Genomic DNA, 19,726 nt, shown 5'->3' on the forward strand with positions numbered 1-19,726 from the left:
GAAGGGCATTACACAATGGTAAAAGGATCAATGCAACAAGAAGAGCTAACTATCCTAAATATATACACACCCAATACAGGAGCACCCAGATTCATAAAGCAAGTTCTTAATGACCTACAAAGAGACTTGACTCCCACACAATAATAGTGGGAGACTTTAACACTCCACTGTCAATATTAGACAGATCAATGAGACAGAAAATTAACAAGGATATCTAGGACTTGAACTCAGATCTAAACCAAGCAAACCTAATAGACATCTACAGAACTTTCCACCCCAAATCCATAGAATGTACATTCTTCTCAGCACCACATCCCACTTACTCTAAAATTGACCACATAATTGGAAGTAAATCATGCCTCAGCAGATGCAAAAGAATGGAAATCATAACAAACAGTCTCTCAGACCACAGTGCAATCAACACTATAAAGCTACTATTTTTCCTCTTTTTTATATACTTTTTTAAATGACTTATGGAAGTCATTATGCCACTATGAGCAGGGCACACTATAGGTATGGGACATCATATAAAAGGGGGTCTCCCTTTATTTATCTGCAAAGCCCCACTTCAGTCATGAGAAACCTGGCTTCAGCATCTGCCATTATTTAATTTCAGTATACATGTATAAATGTATCAGAATTGTTAACCTTTACTCAATGGGAAATAAGTTTATCAACTGGAGTACAGTGCTGATGTACAATTTATTCTGCCTTTAGTCTTACAGCCTCCACTCATTTTCAAAGCTACTTAGATCAGCAGGTTTCTATTAATAAAGAAGAAGGAGGAAACTCGTACAGGGGAAAACTAGCAGGCCTTTGTCACAGAGGAGGACCAGGCAAGGTCCACAAAGAGATGTTATTTCTTTCAGCCTGCACTGGCCAGGAGCTTACTAAATATCATTTCCTCCACTCAGTAACCTTTCCTACCTCCTCCCTTCTTCTTTTCCTGGACTAATTCTACTCAATATTCTGGTCTCTGCATATGCAGTGCACCAATTTATTCTGAAATCTTAGTCTATTTAGGCTTCTGTAACAAAAATGCAGGCTTCTGTAACAGTTGGATTGCTTATTTTTCTACTTTGATGTGTTTGGAAACAAAAATCAATCATTAACATATAAGTGTCCCTAGTCATTTTTTTTTCTTTTCTCTTACCCATTGAAAGAGTGCTATGGTCAGATTGGCTTACCAACAACAGAAAAGTACTTCTCACAATTCTGTAGGCTGGGAAGTCCAAGTGGTGAAGGAGCTTTCTGGGGTCCATTTTATAAGGGCACTAATCCCATTCTTGAGGGGCTTTACCCTCATGACCTAATTACCTCCCAAAGACCCACTCCACACAGATAACTCCACACATCCACAGATATCATCACATTGGGATTAGGTTTCAACATCTGAATTTGGGGGAAGGAGGGACACATATATTTACTCTATAGCAAAAGCCTTCTTTGACCTTATAACTTTGTGATTTTGAAAGCCCTAATGACCAGGTGAAATGTTCCTCTTTTGTGTTCTCATTATACCTACACTTACTTTTTAGTAACATATAAATCATTTGGTGGCAGTCACCTGGGTCAGCTGTCTATTCTCTCAACTAAACAATGCTCTCTGAAGGCAGGAGCCATACGTAACTTAGTTATCATAACAGTCACAAGGCTGACTAAATGGTCACTGAATAAATACCACTTGAACAAATATGTATATGAATAATTTATTAGTTTCTCCACTGGACAATTAGCTGTTGTGTCTGTTTATGCTTGTCTTCATTATTTTGTCTTCCTAGTATCTATTACTATGTATATATATATACACATATATATCTGAAAATAACATTACTGAGTTTGAAATAAATGCTGTCATGTGGAAGAGGACTCAGGGAGGAGAAACTCCCCCAAATAGAGGGCATTTTAGGGCTTATCTCCTCCAATTCTCTTTGCTCAGTAGCCATGTACTCCAGTTACCCTATGAAACATGAACATTTACATACACATGAATTACCACAAAAAATAGGAGGGAGATTATGAAGGTGGGAACAGGCAGATGTAAAAAATCCTTAAAGATGAATATTTGTAGCACTATTTTTGTAACTCTATTAGAGCCATAATCCAGGTGATCTAACTTACAGCAAAATTCAGGTTTAAGAAAAATGTCCAACAATCAAAGCATACTTTCAAAATAACTCCAAGGTCTTCTCACTGCATTTCTCAAATACCATAAAATATACTTTTTAGTGCTGTATCCTTTCCATGCCATCCCTCACACACCACGATAGTCCTGTGCTTTTCTATCCAAAATGCCATGACAACTTTCTGCTCCCAGGTGGAATAATTAACTCTTGCTCTTCTGTTTGCTCTTCACCTCATGAAAATAATTGATGCTGTAGCCAAGTCATCATGTTCCAGGCCAGAGTCATCCAACTCCCACTACTGCAATTTATAGTCACATAAAAATGCTAACTACTACACTCAGTTGGATTCGTTATTTTTCTACTTCAATGTGTTTGGGAACAAAAATCAATCATTAACATGTAAGTGCCTTGGTCATTTTTTCTTTTCTTACCTATTGAAAGAGTGCTATGATTTGCATGCTTCTATCCCCTCCAAATTCACATGTTGAAATCTCCACCCCAAGGTGACGGTATTCAGACTAGGACCTATGGAAGGTGATTGGGTTATGAGAATGGATCCCTCATGAATAGGACCAGTACCTTTATAAAAGAGACCTGGGAGAGACCTCTCACTCCTTCTACCATGGGAAGACACAGCAGGAAGGTACCCTACATGAATAGAAAGTGGGCCCTCACCAGACACCAAATCTACTGGCATCTTGATCTTGGACTTGTCAGCCTCCAGAATTATGAGAAATATACATAACTCTAGTGTATAAACTAATCAGCTTATGGTATTTCATTATAGCAAAGCAAACCGTCTAATACAAGTAGACAAGGCCTTGCTGATTAGTTTAGTGTCCTCACCAGCCCCTAAGTTCACTCTGTTTATAACAGCAGAGTGGCCCTGGGAATTATACCTGAATAATTCAAGGCAGTCTTGAATCTGACCCACCAGCCCTACCGTGATGTTGTAAATACTTAATTCCCTGAATGTCTGCCAAATAAAGCCAGAATCATTTATTTTTTTTAAAACTAGACCCCAACTTATTCAAACTTTACCAAAAATTTATCAGGCACACTAAATCCTGGATCTAAAGTAAAAAGGAAACTGTATAAATGGATGTTTGGACCCTTAAGGTAATTCTCAAATCTCTGCCAGTGAATGGGATATAAGCAAAATCTCAAGTTGTCCATGGTGTTGACAGATTTAACTCTGTGCTGTTTGCTGGTAATTGTACATGCTAATAGATTTGTCTGTTCCCATGAACATTTAACAGGATAATGTGGTAACAGCTAACTAAGCATTAGATAAATTTGAATTAATTAAGTTGGAAGCACAGATGAGTTCTTATTTGGGGTCCTTTCAGAGTACCTAGCATGATATGTTGTTGCCCAATAAAATCCTGTTGAAATAAACTATTCCACAGAAAAATCTCAGTATCCCAGAGGAACAAATTTGAAGGTACGTATATCGATGTAAAAATGCTTTTACTACCCTCACCTCATCCCACACCTAAGGCTTGTAAAATCCAAACACAGGGTATTTTATTTTCTGTGAAATTGTTGGGTTTTTTTTTTTCAAGTTTTAAGTCTTTTGTTTCATATACATTATCACATATATTAGTAAAACATAAATTTCCAATTTGAAACTTTTAGAAGAAAATAAACCTGACAAGAACTCACCACTAAAATATAAAAAGCAAAAACATTTGCACATAAAATATTAAATTTATTCTTTCCTACTAGTGAGAAGTCTCCATTGATTTTCTGAAGTCAAAGCCATGAGGTTAATTAAAGGTTTAATGATGTAATCTAGCTCTCTTTAAAGGGACTCTCTTCTTTCTTTGAGTCTTTGTGTTTTACATTATAAATGTAAAACTTGCTTCAGCAACTCTGGAAGGAACTTGGTTATTGATCTTCCAAAACCCATTACTTGAGATTTGGCCTTTTTGCTCCATGGCAGAATATATAATGTCTACCTGGGAGTCACTGAATGCCTATCCACTATCTGAAATAAAAATCAAGACATTATACAAGTGTAAAGAGGAAGAAATTGGGAAAAAGAAGTAAGGAAAGAATCAGTGGCCCTTTGGCCTCCTTTTACATCCCATCTTTGCAAAGTGGTAATTATCTGACATCTTTGCCACCATTTAGGAAAGAGGTCATGTCTTCTTGTCTTGAAAAGCATCATCAGAGCAGAACAGTTACGTGTTGCTTCTCCTTCATTCTTCTCATAGTACTGGCTACCATTCCAATTGGAGTGCAGCACTTACATGATGAATCACTGTTAGTTACTTGCATATTGCATGTATTTCTATAGCTAGATTGTGAACTGCTTGATCAGAGGGTCCCTCAATAGCTAATCGAGATTAGATTGCAGGAAGGTTGCTGAGGAATACTCTGAGAATACTACCTAAGGAACAGAAGGGAAGAAGTAAAACTGGGCAATGAAACAGTGGGGCTGCAGTGCAGTCTCAATGAGGTGAATCCTATGGAGAACTCTGAAGCGAGGATGGCCCTTTAGGGATAAAACTTCACAAGAAAACAGGTTTAATTGAGTCACAGTTCCACATGGCTGGGGAGGCCTCAGCAAACTTACAATCATGGTGAAAGGGGAAGCAGATACATCTTACATGGCAGCAGGTGAGAGAGAGTGAACAAGAGCAGAAAAAAACTGCCTTATAAAACCGTCAGATCCTGGGAGAACTCACTCAATATCACCAGAACAGCATGGAGAAACCACCCCCAAGATTCAATCATCTCTCACATGGTCCCTCCCTTGACATGTAGGGATTATAGAGATTACAATTTAAGATGAGATTTGGGTGGGGACACAGAGCCAAACCATATATATCTTTGCTATAGCGGATAGTACTGCAATGAACATTCATGTGTATGTGTCTTTATGATAGAATGACTTATATTCCTCTAGGTATATGCCCAGTAATGGAATTGCTGGGTCAAATGGGAGTTCTGCTTTTAGCTCTTTGAGGAATTGTCACACTGTCTTCCACAATGGCTGAACAAATTTACACTCCCACCAACAGTGTGTAAGTATTTCCTCGTCTCCACAACCTTGCCAGCATCTAAATGATGAAAACTAACGGACACAAAGCAGAAACAACAGACACTGGGGCCTATTTGAGGGTGGAAGGTGAGAGAAGGAGGAGGAATAGAAAACATAACTATTGAATACTAGACTTAATACCTAGGTGGTGAAATATTCTGTATAACAAGCCCCTGTGACATGAGTTTATCTATATAAAAAGCCTACACAGGTACCCCAAACCTAAAATAAAACTTTAAAAAGGTATGGAAAAATAATTTGAAAACATTAAAATGCTCTAAGATTTTATTCATAATTCATTTAGAAAATACTTTTTATTGTGTCTATTCATTGTGTTTCTAGCAATGGGCTAGGCACACATTTAAGAGACAGGGGCCTCATGTAGTTTACAGTGTAGAAGGAGAGACACACAAAAAACAAATGAATAAGTAATTCAGGGATCCGTTCTATGCCATAAGCAAACAGAAAACTAAAATAGAGAAGGAGAGCTATCTTGATAAGGTGACCACAGAAAACTTGTTTGAAAAGATCACATTTAAACTAAGAGTTGGACAGGCAAGAGGGCTCACCCTGGTAATCCCAGCACTTTGGGATGCCAAGGTGGGAGTATTACTTGAAGCCAAGAGTTTGAGATGAGACTGGGCAATATAGATCTGTCTCTATAAAAAAATCTACAAAATTGCCAGGTGTGGTGGTGTGCACACCTGCAGTTCCAGCTACTTGGAAACTGAGGAGAGAGGATTGCTTAAGCCCAAAAGGTTGAGCTACAGTGAGCCCTGATCATGCCATTGCACTCCAGCCTGGGCAACAGAGTAAGACTCTTTCTAAAATAAATAAATATATAACATAAAAATAAAGGCATTAAAAAATAAACTAAGAGTTCAAGGTTGAGAAGGAACCGAGCAATGTGAAGAAGAAGATGGTGACAGTATTCCTTGATGTCATCAAATATCTGGCCACCTTTTTTATTACTCTGCTTGTTTCACAACTTTCCTTTCCACAGTTTCTTAGGTCAGACCAGGATCCAAACAGGTTTAATAACTGGAATAATACGACTCTTAAGTCTCTTAAAATCCATACCTTCCCCTCCTTTTTCTTTGCTTCCAAATAATGAGAGTTTCCCACAGTCTGAATTTTGGTCTTTGTATCCCTGTGGTGACATTGTTTGCCAGCTCCTCTTGCCCCTGTATTTCCTGTCAGTTGATAGGTAGATCTTACTTAACTGATTCAGGATCAATATTCTGACAAGAATTCCTCATAGGAGGTTTTGTGTACTTCCATCAGGAAGCACATACTGTTTAGTTGCTTCTTTTTTGTGTGATATTAACAGCCACTGATGATCACTGCCTGTTATGTCCTTGAGATTACAAAACAATGGTCCTTTAATCCAGTAGTTCTCAACGGCTGGTGGTCACCCACTGGTAATATCAGCATCACCTGGGAACTTCTTAGAAATGCACATTTTCTAGCCCTACCCCGGGCTTACTGAACCAGAAGCTCTGGAGCAGGGTCCTGCATCTTTTCTTAACAAGTCCTCTGGGTGATTCTAATGCACACTGGTATTTGAGACCCATTCTCTAGTTCTACCATTTATATCTTATTGATTAGCTAGACAGCTTCTATAAAGAGAAACATCGCCTCATTGATTCTTTGGTTACCTTGACACAGTTCATGTAGCAAAAGCCAGTTAAATGCTTGGTTCTTTTCTTTCACTTATCAACTTCTGGAATAATGAGTTGTCTTCCCATCAAGGCCATTCTTTTGAAGGTGCCTGCATGGAGGTGACATAAGAGGAGAGCTACTCAGTTTGCTTCTTATTTATGGGGTTCTGTTGGCTCCAGCAAAAGGAAGGATGCTGTGATGATGGAGAATGAGCATAAGTTCCTGCAAAGGAAGCACTCACAAGTGTTAGCAGCCAAGGCACCCCAGGAAATCAGGCACTTGCCATTTTATACCATTTCTGATCTGCCTTCCCTACAGGTATATGTTACACAATATGTGCCAGGTTTTATTAATCCAATTTCCTGTCCCTATGCAAAGACAAGAAGGGCCCTAACAATGATCAATACCCTTACTCTGATGACAAACAAAAACAGATGAGCCTGTGAGGCCTGGATGGTATTTGTAATTACTGCCTCTGTAGGCACTCAATTACAGCTAATGAAAGGGTGACAGGCACTCCCCTCACTGACAGAGGAGCATTTATGCAGGCTCCCTCACTTGGCACGCAGCTGACAACAGATCTCTTTTCTTTCCTCCTCCTACTTCACTTTGCTGCACCAGCACAGTTTCCTGGGATATGGAACCTCTAAATGCCATGCCACCTCCCCTAATGGAATTTTCAAGAAAGAAGTCCATTTTGCTCATCATAATGCCATCTTGTCAAGCCACTCCTGAGCCTGCATGTGGCCTGTCAGCATGATTCATTGATGTGCTGTGATTCCAGTGGGTTGTGCAAAAGCAGGGAGGTGAGCTCAGGTGAGCAGCACTGCCTGTCGGCTCTCCACTAAAAGCTTTTACTTACAAGCCAGGCAGCAAGAAGGCAGCACAGGCAGCAGATTCTGCTTTTCAGTATTGCAGATCAGGGTGTATAAAAGTGTGTGCATGGTATACTTTTTTAAAAAAATTGAAACAGATGTCATTAAGGGACAATCAATTCTGTTTCCTTTGCTATGGGGCTAATTATAGAGGACACCTGTTGAGTGCCTGACTAGCATCCATTTCTAGTGGTTGCATCTTTACGGACCACCCCTTACACTGGACACTGGTGGTGCCTTGGCAAGACCCTTTTTCTGGGCCATGCAACTATCCCTGGCTGCTGTGTGTGTTGGCAGGTAACAACTCACAACTGTCACATTATCTAAAGAAATGTACTCAGCCAAAGAGAGCTGCCTCCCTCTGCCACTGCTAGACCTCAGCCAATGACTGATGGGCATGGGAACACAAAAAGCAGGCCCCTTTGCCTTACTTAGTGAGATCACTCTGAAGCTAGTCTTCGCCTGAAACCAGCTTCTTGTGTAGTATCATCCCCCTTCTCTGGGGCACAACTCTCCCCACTGGAGAGTTAGAATCTCGTTTCAGGTTCTACTTCCAGCAGGCCTTAATCTTAATAACACACCCTTCTTCAACACTCTCAAGATGAAAGGGACTGATCTCACCCTGGCTCCAACACCCAATCAAACCACTGCATTCCGTTTAAGCATCGATGATTGGTTCAGGGTTGGGCATGGGACCAATGCCGGGCCAATGACAATCATATCTGGGGGAGGTAGGAACTAGGAAGCTAAGAAAGGAAAGCTCTTTTGGAACTAGTGGGTATTGCTCTTCAGGACTGGAACTAGGGTGAAGTGAGCAAGACACTTGCTCATTTGCAAAATCTAAAGAGGGTTATTTAAAAACTCAGGAATCAAGTAAAAGTTTAACTTAAAAAAATGCATAAAAATATAATAAACAACACATCAAATTTTAAAACAAAGATAGGATCCAGATTATGTTGATTTTTCCTTTTGCCTCAGACTTCAGTCGGCTCAACATGGCACTGCAACTTTGCCACTACTCTGGAGAGTCTGCCAACAATCCAGCCAAGACCGAAGAAAACAGAGCCAAGAGATGTGAAAAGATAAATTCCTGTTGCCGTTCAAACTATCACATGGGATAGTGGTGAGGATTAAATAAGTTAATGCATGCAAAGCCCTTAAACATAGCCCAGCTGAGAGTAAGTCCAAGATAAATGTTGTTAGGGTTTCGCTATTGTCTCTTCTGTTGGAATTAATCTCTGCCTCCTCTGAACACCAACGGCATTCTCTCTTCGCCATGTCTGTTCTCAAGTTCTAGTCAGTAATAAGGGAGTATACAGTGCTAGGTAAGTTGGTTGGTAGATAGATAGATATAATAGGCAGATAATAGATACAGATAGATATAAGTACGTATGTAGATACAGAGATGGATAGATACAGGGATAGAAAAATATAGTTATAAAGAGATAGCTAAATGTGGGTGTGGTAGTGGATGTCTGTAATCCCAACTACTTGGAGGCTGAGGCAGGAGAATCACTTGAACCTGGGAGGTGGAGGTCAAGTGAGCCGAGATCTCACTATTGCACTCCAGCCTAGGAGACGAGAGAGAAACTCCATCTCAAAAAAAAAAAAAAAAAAGACATAGCTAGATAGCTAAATGATAGTCCCATTTTTTTTATCAGTTTCTTATCTCCTTGGGATAAGGAATAATTTATTAATTTTCACTTGCATTCCATTTCCAAAAGTCTCAGTCTAATGCTTCTCACACACACAAGCCATTATTTGTGTTAGCAGAAAAATGGGAGATTAACATGAGGGAAGAGCCTGAGAAAAATTCCATAAATCATGGTCTTGCATCTTCTAGGGAGCCTACATCAAATTATAGTATTAGATGTTGTGCTATTTCTTACTGTGCATATTCCAACAGCTAAACTTGGGACTACACAGTCTTAGCCACAGGAAGTATATCTCTCTTGTTTCTGCACTTATTCAAAACCTGCCCGTCATTGAGAACTGGCTCAAGTACTGCTTTTTCACTGGAGTTATCACATTTACACAAGAACCTAACCTTTGCTGCACCTCTCTTTCTTGCTTCCTGATGATGTATGTCATTGGATCCACCATATAGCAATATTTCTCCACTTCATTAATCCAAATTAGCTATGTGCCCTTGGGAAAGTGCACTGTGGACATGTTTCCTTGTGTGTTAAAAATAAATGGTCTAGACCTGATGGTGTCTGAGGCCCTTTCTGGCTAAAATTTGGCTCTATGTTTCTCTTTTGCTAGCTTCTCACATCTCAGTGTGAGAGAAGACATTTTACCTTCACTGAACTGCTTGGCATTTGTTGATTTTTATCATAACCTTAGTGTTATCCTTTTTTTTTTTTTTTTTTTTTTTTTTTTGAAGATGGAGTCTTGCTCTGTTCCCAGGCTGGAGTGCAGTGAAGTGATCTTGGCTCATTGCAACCTCTGCCTCCCAAGTTCGAGTGATTCTCCTGCCTCAGCCTCCCTGGTATCTGGGACTACAGATATGCCACCACACCCAGCTAATTTTTGTATTTTTAGTAGAGATGGAGTTTTGCCATGTCGGCCAGGATGGTCTCAATCTCTTGACCTCGTGATCTGCTTGTCTTGGCCTCCCAAATTGCTGGGAATACAGGTGTGTGTTAAAAATAAATGGTTTAGGTGTGATGGACTGCACCTGGCCATCACAACCTTAGCATTACTCTTTAAAGAAGATTTCTGTTTAAAAACAGTGCTGACTTATGTAGGGGAATAATTCCATGCACTTAAATCACCTCTTGGCTTCTGAGAGCTCAAAGCGCTTTGCAAGCAATTGTCTCATTAATCCTTGTTCCCTTTTCAGGATTAAAAAAAACCTGTCAAGAATAAAAGCTTTCCTCAAAGATTACCTGCTATTCAGGATAAGCCCAAGAGAAGGCAAAATAATGTATTTCTGATGTTGTCTGTCTCCATAATTCAAGACACTACCAACCTAGCGAAGTCTGACATGATTGAAACTTATATCCTGGTCAACATGTGGAAAGCGATTCTGAGGATGATACAAAACATCCGTTGTGCAAACTTTAGACTATATTTATCTTTGAAATACAATATGTGAAGATTATATAATGAGGTATGTGAAGACCATATAACAAGCTAGGAATCCAATTCTCTAATCAGAGTGCCTCGGCTTAAAATTCTAAACTTAAACAACATAACAGCTGCAGACTTTGGAAATTACTTCTCTTCCATTCAGGAATAAAAGAAAGAAAGAAAAAGAAAAAAGAAATACTTTACCACATTGGATTGTTGGTAAGATTTAACTGAGAAAGCTGATTAAATTACTTCCTCCCCCTCATTTGTTAGAGATGAAAGACTAAGTCTAGATAAACAAAATGCATGCTGAGGAGAGGCATGCTGAGGAGAAGAAAAGTTTTATTTTGTTGGTATTCTTTGGTATTAGCTTTCGACAGGTAACTAACATCCTAATAGCGCAGTGATTTCCAACAACAACAAAAAATTATTTCTTGCTTGTGTTGTGTGCAGAATTCAATTGGCTGTGACTGCTAGGCTTTGCCTCACATGCTTCCTCATACTGGGTCTCAGGTCGAAGGAAAAGCCATGGTCTGGAACACTCTGATCTCATGATGGGGGGCAGACAAGAGAAGCAAAGCAGGACTACTTAAACCTTCTGTTCAGACATATTTCTTGGCCAAAGAAAGTCACATGATTGAGCTAAAGGAGGTAGGATAGTATACTAATGCTACAGAAAATTCAGTCAAAAATGGAGCAGAAACAAATAGTTGTCAATAATACAACTTGCCACACCTGCAACAAAAAATGATAGCAAGCTTTGTATATTAAGATGAGAAAATGGAAGTGGCCATATTAAGTAAATGTAGGCTTTCCCTTGCAGAATGTAGGGTGCTACAGAAACACTACCAGTAGAATATGTATCTCCTAGTGTAGAGTTGGGGGAAAAAGTCAGAAAACAGGGTTTTTGGAGAAATGTGTTTGTTGCTTTTCACACTTCAAATTCTGGTTGTAAGAGACATATGCTTAAAAAACAGTTTTGTTTTGTTTTGAGACGGAGTTTCGCTGTTGTTACCCAGGCTGGAGTGCAATGGCGCCATCTCAGCTCACCGCAACCTCTGCCTTCTGGGTTCAAGCAATTCTCCTGCCTCAGCCTCCCGAGTAGCTGGGACTACAAGTGTGCGCCACCACGCCCAGCTAATTTTTGTATTTTCAGTAGAGACGGGGTTTCACCTCATTGACCAGGATGGTCTCGATCTCTTGACCTCATGATCCACCCGCCTCGGCCTCCCAGAGTGCTGGGATTATAGGCATGAGCCACCGTGCCCGGCCCGGTTTTTTTTGTTTTTTTTTTTTTTTTTTTTTGTATTACCTTATTTCATTTAAGTTTGTAAGAAAGAATGAAATATCATTCCTCAAGCATCACATTCTTACCTTAGTGGCTAACTATAAATTAATATAGGGCAAAATCAAAACTTAACTCTAAGAAATTCATCCACCTATGCAGTCATTACCTTACATATTATTTATTTGCCAGATAATAAGATTTACACCAGGTTTGGTTATATTTTTAACTTTAGGTATCATATATGAAGGGAATAATAATTTTTCAATGTTGTATTTTCAATTGAGATATATTTTAGACTTTTGAACAAAACCAATTAGCTGAACATACTATTGGTTTGTGGGGGACAATGTATAAAAGAATCCGATTTTTATGTTATTTTGTCCTGAAGAAAAAGTCAACAACCCTTTGCTCATTTAGAGATTTCATGCCTGGGATAATGAATATCAGTCTACTACAAAATTCAATAGTACATATTTTAAAGGTATTATTCTTGCTTTGATATTACAGCTTTACTTTTTATTATTTAGCATTTTCAGTCACTAGTGAGAACATAGCCATGGCCTCTGGTTAAAAAACAAACTATTGAGGGGCAATATAAACTAATGTTCAATTTGTTCCATTTCAAATTGACAAATACAGATTAAGCCAATGATAAATTTTAATAACCAGAAACCTAGGAAAAAATGGATTAGTTGTCTGAGCAAGAAGGGACTCAGAGATACTCAGAGATTCTTCAAGTTCAAATGCTGCTTTTTCTTTAAAGCCAAGTATCTCTGTGTCTTGATCACTGTTTGGGAATTGAAGGCAAGATTGATGATATAGGAGGTAATCTGAGAAAAGCACATTGGTTTCTGAAGGCTCAACCCTGAAATAATACAAACCCAGATGGGATTACTAAAGACCCTCTGTGACATTATCCCACTCTAATCTCTAATCCAAAACAGCCTAAAGTAAATGCTGTTAGTGCATTACATTTACTATGGTGAAAGAGCTTAGTCTCAAGATCAGCTATAAAACCTTTTGTTTACTACAGTGGAGCATGAAAGTGTTGTCTCTATTCCTTCCCACGTAGTTTTGCAGTATCCTGATAACATCTCTTAGACTCATACTAAGGAGCATTTAATTTTCCATTATCTTAACCCTCTTGATATATGAGAGTTGTGTGTGTGTGTGTGTGTGTGTGTCTGTGTGTGTGTGTGTGTGTGTAGTCTTGAGGTCTAGTTTTCTGAACTATCTGGCTCTAATACTATCTTTTTATTTACTATTAGCATATTTTTTATTAAAACATTGGAAATAGTTATAGTAAGTACTTTAAAATCCTTTTCTACTATTTCCAACTTCTGTATTATCTGAGATTCAGTCTCCACTGATTGTATGGTGTTTTTTTCCTTTTTCTTATCTTGTGGTAAAATATACATTTAAAATTGCCATTGTATTTGAAAGCATACAATTCTATGGCATTGAGAATTTTCCAATGTGGTTCAGCCATTACCACTGTCTAGTTCCAGAGTTTTATTACCTCTAACAGAAATCCTTCACCTCTGAAGCAGTAATACCCACTACCCTCACCCCACATCCCTGGCAACTACTAATCTGCTTTCTGTCTCTATAGAAATGTCTATTCTGGATGTTTCATATAAATGAAATCATAGAATATGTGGACTTTTATAGCTGAATTCTTTCACTTAACTTCATGTGTTCAAGGTTTATCCATGTTGTAGCATGTGTCAATAGTTTCTTTTTGTAGCTGAATAATGTTGCATTGTACAGGCTATTTGCATAAGGTATATCTCTACATTCTTTACATTTAGTTTTGTTTTTTTTTCTTGTCTTTGTATCTAAAGTGATTCTCAAGCAGACAGCATATAGGTGAATCATGTTTTTATTTCTAATCTATTCTGTTAATCTCTTTTTTAATTGGAAGATTTAATCCACTTACATTTAAAGTAATTATTAATTCAAAAAAAGCATTTCTGCCATTTTACTATTTGTCTTCAGTATGTTATTTACTGTTTCTTCCTCAATTACTCCACTACTTTCTTTTTAAAATTTAATTGATTTTTTTGTAGTGTACCATTTTGATTCACTTCTCATTTTTTCTGTATTTTTAAGTTCTTTTCTTAGTAATTACCTTGAGTATTGCAATTAACACCTAAAAATTAGACAACTACTTTGAATTAATACCAATGAAATTTCAATCATATACAATAACTCTGCCCCTATACACTTCTGTCTCTGTCTTCATACTGTTGTCACAAATTAAATATTTACATATTACATATACAGTCACATAGATTTATAATTACTGTTTTATAGATTTCTCTTTCAATTGCATAGAATAAAATGGGACTTACAAATCTGATAACCTATAGGTCATATTTGGCAGGCTTCCAAATTAACCTACTTGAGGGAAGTCATAATTAATGGCTTACATCCTGCCTCTGAATAAAGAATCTTGTCATGAGTCCCTCAAATCTTATTGTGAGTTCCTCACCAATAGCCTATTGACACTGAAAAGGACACTGATTTGTTTCTGAATCATGAAGTCATACCAATTGTCTTGCATGTAGACATTTTAGCCTGTGTGTTGTCATATAGCCATAGCCAATGATTTAAACTTCTGTAGGGTATCCTACAATGAAAAGGACAACTCCCATATAAGGAATCCTCTTCCCTTCTTCTAAGTGTTCCCATAAAAGCCTTCCAACCTATAGCAGACTTTGGAACGTGCCCAACTTTGTTGGTATGTCTTAGGTTGACCCCCAAATCTGGCTTCCAATAAATCTTTTCAAATTATTTCTACCTCATTTAGTACTAAAAGACATATTTTATTTGTCTATGTAGTTACTTTTATCAGTTTTCTTTATTTCTTCATATGGCTTTAACTTAATAGTGCCTAGTGTCTGTTCATTTAAGCCTGAAGAACTTCCTTTAGCATTGCTTGTAAGCATGCCTATTACTAATAAACTTCTTCATCTGGGAATGTCTTAACTTTTACTTCATACTTGAAAGTTAGTATTTCCAGGTATAAAATCTGTGGTCTAAGCTTCATACGAAAAAGAGAAATAAAACCCTTTAAGGACAAGCAACTGCTGAGAGATTGCGTCACCACCAGGCCTGCCCTACAAGAGTTCCTGAAGAAAGCACAAAACATGGAAAGGAACAACCAGTACCAGCCACTGCAAAAACATACCAAACTGTCAAGACCATCAACACTACGAAGAAACTGCATCAACTAACAAAATCATATGACAGGATAAAATTCACACATAACAATATTAACCTTAATATAAACAGGCTAAATGCCCCAATTAAAAGACACAGACTGGCAAACTGGATAAACAGTCAAGACCCATTGGTGTGCTGTATTCAGAAGACCCATCTCCTGTGCAAAATAAAGGGCTGGAGGAAATTTTACCAAGCAAACGAAGAGCAAAAATAAGCAGGGGTTGTAATCCTAGTCCCGAATAAAACACAATTTAAACCAACGAAGATCAAAAGAGACAAGGAAGGACATTACATAATGCTAAAGGGATTAATGCAACAAGAAAATCTAACTATCCTAAATATATATGTACCCAATACAGGAGCACCCAGATACATAAAGCAAGTTCTTAATGAACTACAAAGAGACTTAGACCCCCACACAATAATAGTGGGAGATTTTAACACCCCACTCTCAATATTACACAGATCAATGAGACAGAAAATTAACAAGGATATCCAGGACTTGAACTCAGATCTGGACTAAGCAGATGTAATAGACACCTACAGAACTCACCACCCCAAATCCACAGAATACACATTCTTCTCAGCACCATATTGCACTTATTCTGAAATTGACCACTTAATTGGAAGTAAAATACTTCACAGCAAATGCAAAAGAACAGAAATCATAACAGTCTCTCAGACCACAGTGCAATCAAATTGGAACTCAGGATTAAGAAACTCATTCAAAACCACACAACTACATGGAAATTAAACAACCTGCTCCTGAATGACTACTGGATAAATAATGAAATGAAGGGAAAAATAAAGATGTTCTTCGAAACCAGTGAGAATGAAGACACAACGTACCAGAATCTCTGGGACATATTTAAAGCAGTGTCTAGAGGGAAATTTATAGCACTAAATGACCACCAGAGAAGTGAGGAAAAATATAAAATCAACCCTAATGTCATGATTCAAAGAAATAGAGGAGCAAGATCAAACAAATTCAAAAGCTAGCAGAAGGCAAGAAATAACTAAGATCAAAGAAGAACTGAAGGAGATAGAGACACAAAAAACACTTCAAAAACATCAAAAGGTTTTTTCTTTTTTTTTTCTTCAAACAATTTAAATATGTCATTCCACTGCCTTCCAGCCTTCATGGTTCCTGCTGAGAAATTGATTATTAATTCTGTTTTTGATCAATTGTATATTATGCATCAATTCTCTATTGCGGCCGTGAAGATTATCTTAAACTTTTGAACGTTTGATTGTAATGTACCTCAGTGTTCATATCTTTGAATTTATCCTATTTAGAATTTATTGAGCTTCTTAGATATGTAGATATATGTATTTTTTTATAAAATCTGGGAAGTTTTAGACTATTACTTCCTCAAACATTTTCTACATGCTTCCTCTGTCTTTTTTATAGGAATCCATTATATGGATGTTGGTACACTGGATATTGTCAAATTTGTAATTTCCTAATGGCATATGATGTTGAGGATCTTTTCATATTCTTATTTGTTATCTGTATATCTTTTTGGTGTGGTGTCTGTTTATATCTTTTGCCCATTTTTAACTAGGTTGTTTTATAATTGAATTTTAAAAATTCTTTGTATATTTTGGATATCAGTACCTTATCAAATGTGTTTTCTCCCAGTCTGTGATTTATCTTTTCAATCTCTTAACACTATCTCTTACAGAACAGACGTTTCTACCTGTAATTAAGTTCAAATTCTCAATTTTTTTATTTTATGGATTATGCATTTCATGTTGTATCTAAAGTCACTGTCAAGCCCAATGTCACCTATATTTTCTCCTATTCTAGCTTCTAAGTTTTATAGTTTATATTTTACATTTATATCTATGATTCATTTGAGTTAATTTTTGCAAAAAGTATAAGGTTTTTGTCTAGATTTCTTTCTTCTTTTCATGTGGATGTCGGTTTGTTCCAGTGTCATTTGTTAGAACATTTAAGCAAAGAGAAGAAAAGAAAAATCACTCAAACAGGTGGCCTTTTCTCTGAAAGGTATTGTTACTTATGGTTGTAGGTACATTATATGAAAACGGTATTTTCCAGTGTCCCACCAATCTAAGAAAGCTTAAAATTGAGAGAGGACAATAGGTGAACAAAACAATAAATTAGGGATGTAAGGAGTCATCATGTATGCTTTGGGATCAAATATAGAGAGATGCCCTGTAATTTGTAGGAATAAAATGGTAAGGAAGGAGACAGGGGGAGTTCTTGTGGCCCTAGATATCTTCATGCTTTTGTACAGAGCATGAGACAACAGTTCAATCCAGCAAGATGTCAGGTTCAAGAATCTCCCTTCTCTCTGCTAACAACTATTATCAATGGAATTCATTCATAACCCCAACACAACTCAAATGGTACATCTAATTCCTATCTTATAACCACCAGAGGAAAACGTATTTTAGAAGATTAAAAGGCCCAGTTAGTAAAGCCATGGACTTTACCTAAGAGTTTTTTAAATAAATCCCATACAAGTTCACTTTTGTAAGAATCCACACTTTACATTCAAACTCCTATTGAAGTTCCAAGGCTAACCAAAGATAAAATTCTTCAAGACTGGACCAACAGTCTACAAATCAGATAACCTATGCCTCTATAGCCATCCTTGTTTCAAGTGCCAATTGTTCTTCAGACTGAGGACCTATTCCAAGTCCATTCACAACCAGATGCAACTGGCTACAATATAATTCACAGCCAAGTTTGGCTATCTTTTGGCTATAACTGTAGAGCAAAGTAGGCTGACATGCCTATATCCCCCACCAATATCCCACCAGTACCAGTTGGACTTGCAGCTGTTTGCCTTGAAATATTTTTCTAAATGTTGGTTATGTAGGCAACATTTTATGATAGTACACTGTTGATATGTACTATCATGTGTATGTATTTCCTGATGCTCTGAGCACAGCTGTACATGCTGTACACAGCTTTCCCAGTGGAAAGCTCAGGGGCCAGACTTCCCCACCCTCTCCCAACCAGTGAGCACAATCCATGCTGTCTTCAAGTCCATGCTGTCACAGACACATGCTGTGTCCTCTACTATGGCCTCACGTCCTATCTATTTTGTATCTAGTGAACAGTCTTGATGCATAATGGATGATAACAGGTGTACCAGAGGAGCACTGAACTTACCAATATCTAATATTCTTCATAATGAATATAAAATGTAGGGCAGTTGAAAACGTTTTGAAGAAATGATTGAGAAGCAAAAATTAAGATCAGCAGGCAGCTGAGGAATAGTGGAAACCATTGCATATAATGAAGGTTACTCTAGCCAACAGAATGAAACAGTTATTGCATGTAGAGTGTATATCGTAGGTGGATAAACATAGAGTTCAGAGCTTGTAAGAGCGTGAGGAGATTTGGGGAAAAAAATGGAAGAGGTATTGCAAAGATACAGTGTTGGGAAGCACCTCTGTAGAACTGTGATACAAACTGTCAAATACGATGCTGTTTAGTTACTGTACTCATGTCTAAGAACACATTTTAAATAGCACAATTTTGTAATATTAAGTCCACAGGAAGAACTGTATTTTGAAGCCTGTATTAGAGTACATGATACCTGATGCAACAAACAGCCTTAGTAGATTAATTCAATAAGAGTTTATACCTTGATTATGAAAAGTTTAATGTGGATGCTCCTGGACAAGGGGCTTTCTTGCATGACTTTCCTTCAAGAAAGAATGATAGGAGGAGGGGACTCAAGATGGCGCTGTGAGAACAACCCAGGATTGGAGCCCGCGTTGAATCCACAAACGGTGAGTCAGTGCTGCATTTCCAGACTGATCTTTGTTGCCCACAGAACGGGGAAACTCCCAAGTATAAAAAGACACGGGACGCCAGGCAGTAGGTCTGCCTGGCGAAGCCGGCAGCCGGGCGGCAGCGGCCGGCCCTACCCAGCAATCCCCACAGGGCACGCTTATCCGGGTGCCTTGTTGAACCGGCAACCTGAGACTTGAGAGGGCTGGACTTGAGACTGAACGAGACTTGCACAGTAGCCCAGCCCAGGGGATTGCAGGGACAGATCGTTTGGGATACCCAGTGGGACGAACAAAATCGCGATTTCAAACTATCCCAAGCAGACGGCCTGAGACGCTCTGTGGGGGAGGGGCGTCCACCACTACCGAGGCAACCCACCCCAACTGAGATACACGCCCACTGCTGCAGCCAGCCGTTGCCGAGGCAACCCGTCCCTACTGAGATACACGCCCACTGCTGACGCAGCCTGCCGTTGCTGAGGCAACATGCTACAACGAAGAGACTCCGCCGCAGGACGTGGCGGAGACCACAGCAGAGCCTGCAGGAACACGGCGAATCACACAACAGCAGGGCGGAGCCTGGCAACCAAACAGTGGCTAGTCTGCCTTCTAGCTGGGCAGGACACCTATTCGAACATCCAAAAATAAAGCC

At 38.5% G+C, this 19,726-nt stretch overlaps 1 long non-coding RNA gene across 9 annotated transcripts in view; it reads right to left on the minus strand.

Moving 5' to 3' along the window:
* Positions 1-19,726, minus strand: part of LOC118148048 (uncharacterized) — a 155,776-nt gene that overhangs the window by 71,882 nt on the left and 64,168 nt on the right. For 8 of the 9 annotated variants that reach the window (XR_013527461.1, XR_013527463.1, XR_013527462.1 and 5 more), the window contains one exon: positions 6,834-6,946. The exons of the other annotated variant lie outside the window; for it this stretch is intronic. This is a non-coding gene — a long non-coding RNA (uncharacterized LOC118148048). The remainder of the gene's footprint in view (positions 1-6,833; positions 6,947-19,726) is intronic. 9 annotated transcript variants of the gene reach the window in all.

This window comes from Callithrix jacchus, chromosome 15 (genome assembly GCF_049354715.1).
Source record: "Callithrix jacchus isolate 240 chromosome 15, calJac240_pri, whole genome shotgun sequence".
Lineage (NCBI taxonomy): Eukaryota > Metazoa > Chordata > Mammalia > Primates > Cebidae > Callithrix > Callithrix jacchus.